Raw genomic sequence first — 7410 nt, 5'->3', positions numbered from 1 at the left:
ACTGCTCTTCCAGAGGACGTGGGTTCAGTTCCCAGCACCCACAAAGCAGCTTGCAACTGCTTCTCAGTCCGGATCCAGGGATCAGGAACACATGTGGTCCACATGCGTACACGCAGGCATAATATCCATGCCCACTAAAAAGATAACTAGGAGGGGAAGAAAGGTTCTGGCAGGTCTCCGAATCAGGAATGGTTTGCAGGACACCAAGGATGTTTAGCTTAAAGAGAACCAAGCAGAGTTACCAGGGCTGCTGAGGGCTTTTAGAGGCGATGTGGGTGCTGCTCTAATGGGGCTAGATGTACTCTGGAGGGTTTTGTTTTTCTGGTAGAAACAAGTCGTACCCCCCCCCCCCCCATAGGTACACTCACTGGATGGACACTCCAGAGCCTCTCCGTTTCTTGCTCTTCTGTCTTTGTGGAAGAGTTGCAGTATTACCCATCTCTGCTCGAACTCCATTTTCAGGGCTTGTTTGTCCACCCCTCCCCCTCTCCTAGGTTCATCCCCACCCCCTTCCTTAGTAACAGTTCTTGCAAGTACTCTGCAGTTTAGAAATAAACTTTGGGGTGTAGTTCCGAGATCTCACACTTCTTCCTTTTCAACTTAAAGATGGAAGGGATTTAAACCCCGTTGTCATTTTGTTCTAAGATGGCTGAAAATCTTGGATCTATTCACAAGGATCGGCTCTGACCCCTGAAGCGACTATTTGAGCTCCTGCCTGTGCAGTCTCTGCTCAAAGCAGGCAACAAGATCATAGCCTCGGTTGGTAGTGTTTAAACTAAGCATTAAGAATGCAGGCTAACTTGAACTCCTTTACAAAAAATTACCTTTTATTTTTAATTATGTGTGTGCGTGTCTATCTGTATGTGTAGAATACAGTGCCCATGGAGGTCAGAAGCGGGTGTTGGAATCGCTGGAGTCAGGGTTACAGGTGCGGAGAAGGATCCTGGGTCCTTTGCAAGAGCGGTAAGTGGGGGAGTTGCATTTCCAGGCCTAGTCTGAACTTAGAATGGGAGGATGGTGGGTGGGCCTAGAGAACAGAACTGAAAGGAGTCTCTGAAAGTCTGGGAAGTAGGGGAAGGGCAGAGAGTTTCCCTGGCACAGAGTTCTTGATGAACTAGTCATGAATAGTCATGCAGTGAGCTCTCAAGGATGGGCATAAGACTCTCAGAAAGCCTAAGGGGCACAGTGAGACCAACAGTTCAGTTTCCTCAGAATTTATGGAGTTGAAAGGTCCAGAAAGGAAAGAAAACAAAAGCAAAACCAAGGGACCCGGTGTTCGGAGACCAACTGGTGGGGTGAGAGGCGGGGGGCAGGAGCAGTAGGGACCCAAGAAGGATAAGGTGGTGGCGACAACGGAAGTGATGCTGGTGCGTGACTTGTGACAGCTCCACGCCGCCGCCACCCACAGATGAAGCCGGAATGCTCGGCTGTGATGCAGAAAAGGACACGAAGAGGCGGAACTGGGGTTTGCTATGAAGAGGTTTTTAACACAGATTAAAAGCATGAGTACTAACAGGAGGCTGGACACTTAGAGCAAGGCTGGCAAACACGCAGCACGGGTCCATGTGTCTCAGTTACAGCCTTGCGCGCGATTGTGGTGGCCACTGAAAATGCATTTACAGCATTACTGGGAACTTTCTTTTTCCTCTTCACCTTTTGGTATATGGGTACATAGAGTTCTTGGATAGCATTATGCTCTGACAAGCTAAAACCACGCTAAAAAGAGGGGAAATTAATTATAACTATACATTTTATTTCATCCAGAACGTTCAAACACTGCAAGCAGTTAAGTCTTCCTAATGACAGAGGAGTTTACATTCTTTCTCTACTTTAGTTCTAAGTTTTCTAAGTGGAGGCATGGTTGTTCGCCTCCTAATTCGGTACAGTTATAGTTCAAGTGGCCTTCAGTCCGAATCCTTATCAAGCCCTGGCCCCGATTCATGAGTTCAGAAAAGATTCTTGGCCCTTCTACCCCAAGTGTCCCTGCTCAGAGAGACACTTTTTCTTGCATCCAAGAACGGCTCTAACCAGGAAAGCAGTCGGGAACTTTCATTTTTGTAGTCCCTCCCCTGCCCTTGCCCTTGGCAGGGCAGGACTTTGGAGCTAGGCTGGGCTGGGGAACCGTGGCTGCCACGTGTCGGCCACAGCGCAGGGCGTTGTCCTGGCTCAGCCGGCCACAGTCCCAAGGCCAAGGGTGGGAGGCTCAGCCGCTCCTTCTGCCCAGCCATCGCGGCGCCACAGTGTCTCCTACCGGCCGACCTGCGTAGCTGCAGGCTTGGAGTTTGCTTCCAGGAGCACTTACCCTCAGAAAGAGAGGAGGGTGGAACTTCAAACCTCCATTTCTGGCGAACCAGTATTAGCCTGGCTCAGTAGCAGTCCGCCCCTCCCCTCCGTCCTCTTCTTGCTTTTGTTACATTCCAGGATCTTTTTTTTTTTTCTTGCGCCACTTCCAAATCAGTCAAGGATGCCTGGCATCCGTGTGTATTTCTTTAGAAGCATCCCCAGGTGCTAACATCTTAGGAATCCATTTTCCACCGCATCTTTTTTGCTCGTTTAAGTGATATCTTTATTCTCGGAGACTTCCATATTATATTCACTCACTTACTGCCTCCTCCAGTTTTCCCTAGGGCCTCAACCCCGCTCGTTCCCAGCTTCGCGTCATTTTTATTTATTTATTTTGTTGTTGATCACTCCTTGAGCCCAATAGGTGTTGCCGGATGTACATGTATGTGGGCCACCCACTAGGGCATGAGCAACTGTTGAGTAGCCAGGTCCCTCACCAGCTTTCCCATAGCTTCCTTTGTAGGTGGTGGGACCTTGGGGACCCCTCCCCTATCCGTGCTATACGTTGACTGGCTTGATTTTGTGCAGTTAATCACAGCTAATGTGATTTGATGCACGCACCAGCCACGCCGTGCCCAAAAGTCAGTGTTTCTCAGCTCTCCCCGGATTGGCCAACTTTTGACATTCCATCTGCCCGCTCTGTGAAGTTCCCTGCACAGTGGGTTGTGAGAGGTTGGCGTAGATGATCCATCCACAGCTGAGTGCTCAGTTGTTTATACTTGGCCCTCTGACCTGTTATGAGTCTTTACATGAACCACGACCCACCAAAGGAAGCCTCTCTGACTAGAGGAGAAAGCGGTCGAGGAATCTATGGTCACAAATATACATATTTAGAAGGTTTGATAGTATAACCACTTAGCACAAAACCAAACCAAACCAAACCAAACCAGCAACAGTAGGTGCCCCACATCCCCAGGCTGGCTTGCGATCTTAGTAATGACTTTTAACTGGGTTTGCAGTGTCGAGGATGAATGGTAACTGGTTTTGCTGTCATGCCTCTGTGTTCCAGTGGCCACTTCCTGCTGTCAGGTCAGTGCGGCGAGGGTCACAGCGGTGTCAGATGCTGGTGACTTTTCTCCTCCAGAGTGGCACAGTACCTCTGGCCTAGGTAAGCTAGCCAGCAGAGTTCCCTGGTGAGTTAGGGTTGTTTCTCTGTGTCGTGAATCACAAGGGAGTGCGCTGTCTTCAGCAACGGGGTTTCACCATCTAGTTCTGAAGGGCAAGCAAGAGGAAGGGCAGAAGCCTGCGTTGTGTCGGGTGCCTCTGGGGACCTCCGTAACCAATAACTCACAGGGAGGGATTGCCTGCCTGGTTCTGAGATCATCGTTTATAACTTATGTCTTCTGGGGACAGCATTGTTTATTCATGCAGAGTCTTTCCGATATGCATTTATTAATATCCCCAAACAGTGCCACCTACTGCGACCACCTACGGGAGACTATGGGGGGGTTCATTTGCATCCAAACCACCAGACTTGGGAATCTGAGTTCCAAACCCAGGCTTTTCAGTCAGGGATGATTTTGCATCTGCCACCCCAGGGAACCAATGGCAACACCTGCAGATATTTTGATAGTTGCATCAGAATGGAGTTGGGGATTGGGGTTGCTACTGACATCTTCTTGGCCAAAGAGGGGTACTGTTAAGTGTTTGTGTCGAGCAGACAGCTTCACAGACCAGGTTGACCCTGTGGCACCACGGTTAATAAATCTTAGTCTCTAAATATCTGTAAGGCACTGGGAGTTTGCAGTTGGAACTGTTGGATGGGGAGGACTCGCTACCAGCTAGGGCTTAAAGGTCAGGGAATGGGCGAGGATGATGGAGGCTTCCTGGGCAGCAGCCTATCTGTTCTTAGTGACCACAAGGGAAGGGCCACGGGTACCGGGAGGACAATCTTGCACTCCAAGTTCAGAGACCTTGGACAGAAAGGTTAAATGAAGACAAGAAAGTTGCATCAGGTCCCTTGCGAGGGCCATCTTTCTCCTCTGTGCTTGGGATACCTGGGCAGCTTCTCTGTCATGAGCAACAGCGGCTCAAGAGAAAAAGGTGAGACAGGACTGACAAGTAAGGACTCGCCCAGCTTCTTCTTGGTGACATGGTCCTAGCTTATTTGCATCAGAGATACAAAGAGCACAGCACAAGACTTTCCAGGCGAAGTCTGCCCGGTGTGGAGAGGAATTTGGAGAAAACCTTTCCCTCCAAGAGGACCTTGTTGTCCTCTTGGCTGCTGTGAAGTAAGTGGTCAGTAGGTGGCGCAAGGTCACCACATAAGAGGATGCCTGCCCCGGCTACAAATTATACCAGTCTTGGAGAACATGCACTCCTGAGAGAGGAAAATAGAGAAACGGGAGAGATATAGTTCTTAAAATAAGTCAGCAGCCTAATGAAGCGAGCATGACCACGGCAGGGACATTTTCTTGCCCGAACTGGTGGAGAAGGACATTAGCTGCCAGAGGCTCTGGCTGCAGATTCCAAATATTCAAAACACACAATTAGACCAAGTCTCGCAGCAGGCCTGGCCTCACAGGTGAATTTGAGCCATCTGGTGCCCAGCTGTAAGTCTGAGACCCAGCATGGACAGAGGAAAGGGCCCTGTCACACAGACCCCTGTTTTCACTGCCAGTCCTGGTGCCGGGACCCCAGCTTGTGACTCTTCTGTTGACTTGAAGCTTTGGTGTGATCAGGCTGTCTCTGGATTGTGGTCTCTGCTTCTTGCTATATTCACCTTCTCTTGTTCCCATCCCCCTCCTCCCGATCTCCTCCCTCTTCCCAACCCTCCCCCTTGCAGGGGCAATGGTGTTGGAAGTTTTAGGAGGGGAAGGGAGATTTGATCTCAGTGCCTCGAGCTGCGGGAAGTACTCAGCAGGGTCGCAGGAAGAAGCTGGCTGCCGTTGGGTGCTGGTTTGGTGATGTATAACCACCTGCCCGCCCTGGATCAGAGGGCAAGTTTTCAAGACGGTGGATAGCACCGGGGCCTTCCTTTCCACTCAGTTTTACTTACAGTGAAGACACTGTTTTACAAAAATAATTCTAGAGGCTGGCAAGGTGGATGAGCAGATAAAGATGCTTGCTGTGAAGCCCCACAGCTTGAGAGTTTAATCCCTGGGATCCACATGGTGGAGAGAGAACCAACACCTACAAGTTGTCTTCTAACCTACACACACACTCGTGCACACACAGACACACACACACATACACACACACAGAGACACACACACACATGCACACATACACACACACACACACACACACACACACACACACACACACACGCGCGCGCGCGCGCGCGCGCGCTCACATGCATGCACGCACATTTGTGTTCATTTACACAGCCCCTCTCTGATCACCTCTTGTCTATCTTTTTCAAACAGGCTTAGTGAGAAGGGCTTCCTCTCTCAGTTTCTGTTCTAAGGTCCTGTCTATTCCACACTTACTCAGTTCACTCTCTACGTAAGAGGGAATGTCGTGGGGAACATGAATAGGACTTAGCCACCAGTTTTTTCTTGAGAGCCCTGATGTATGGTTTAAGTTAGCAAGTATCAAATGCTGTAAGAGAGGAAATGGAGTGCCCCAGGGGTGGGGGTGGGGTAAAGGAGGAGAGGACACATCTGCTGGCGGTAGCCAGAAGCGCTTCACGGGAGAGACAGCTAGGCCTTGGGCTACAGAGGTCAAGGTGTACACAAAAGGTATTCACTGAAGAAATTAATGAAAGCTGATGGAGTGGTGCGCCCCCTGTTATGATGGTCAGGAGGATGATGATATTTAATGATAATGAGAGTGATAATAATAATAGTAAATTTTACCACGATGTGGTAGGTCTTACCCCAACACATTTGTTAGCTCCCTCCTCATGGCACTTCCCGCGACACAGGGCCACTGTCTTCCAGTTACAGATTAAGACCCGGATGGGATGAACGAGTTGTTTGAAGTTTCACACCTTGTGGTAGGGAGCTACAGTTTGGCCCTTGCCTGTTCTTGTTGGAAGGCAAGCGAGGAAGTTAGAGTGCTTCTTAGGCCACCACCAGGACTTGCATGCCTCACCTTCATCTTCGGTTCAGTGTCCTGTATATCCTACCCAGCCCACAGTGTCCACTCTGGTGTCCAATGTCTTCTTCCTGAGGCTGCGTGTGGCCCAGGGACCCGTGGGTGGCACTAGGAATCCCGTGAAGCATCCCCATGGAGTGCAGGGAATGTCACAGGCACCACACAGCTGCAGCAGTGGATCTTGGCCTTACCTTACTTCTTCCTCCAGTTTTTGTGGAGGTCAAAGGGCAACCCAGCAGAGTAATTTTTTGCCTTCCACCACCTGGGTCCTGGGGACTGAACTATAATAGCTAGACATGGAAGCACATGCCTGTACCCTCTGAGCCACTTAGCTAACCTTCAGAAGATGGTTCTCCACTCCAAGGCAATAACCTCACTGGAACCAGGTAGCCAGAGTCAGGTATTATTGGGAATGGAGGAACACAGATGGAGGATCAAGGAGCAGTTGTAAAGATGTGGGAGCCAGGAGAGGTTAACGCTTCCTCTCACAGCTCCTAGTCTCCAACACATTGCCCCTCTGGGTTGACATTCTTATGTTTTATATTTGACTTAGCAGCAGGATTAAGTGTGCCATCAGGTGCAGGAGACAGGGCTGGAGGTGAGTCTGCTGACATTCTCATCTGCATGCAGGGATAAACTGTCCTTGAAGCTAATCCACAAACTAAAGCACAGAGCTATTAGGCAGAACTCTAGGCAAGGGTTTTATTGGACAAAGCATCTACTGTGGCTCTTCATGCCCGATAGTTTTGGAAGGACGGCTATGCATATTAATCCCTTTTTTTGGCAGACCAAAAACCCCTTGCAAGCAGAATCAGCTTGTTTTGCAGCTTGCCAGGATCTGATGAACTGAAGCCACGATCATAAGACTCATTTTGGAGGGTTATGCTACAGCCTGGGGGAGCCCAGGACCTCCTTTCTGTTCTGGCTCAAATGTCCTTGTTCTCTGTTTCTTTCTCTGGCCAGAGATAATGGGAGTCTTCAGTTTGCTTCTATTATAGGACCATGGAAACTTAGTCAAAATGGCTG

This window comes from Micromys minutus (assembly GCF_963924665.1).
Source record: "Micromys minutus genome assembly, chromosome: 1".
Classification (NCBI taxonomy): domain Eukaryota; kingdom Metazoa; phylum Chordata; class Mammalia; order Rodentia; family Muridae; genus Micromys; species Micromys minutus.
The sequence above is the reverse complement of the archived record's forward strand: the minus strand, read 5'-3'. Positions refer to the sequence as shown.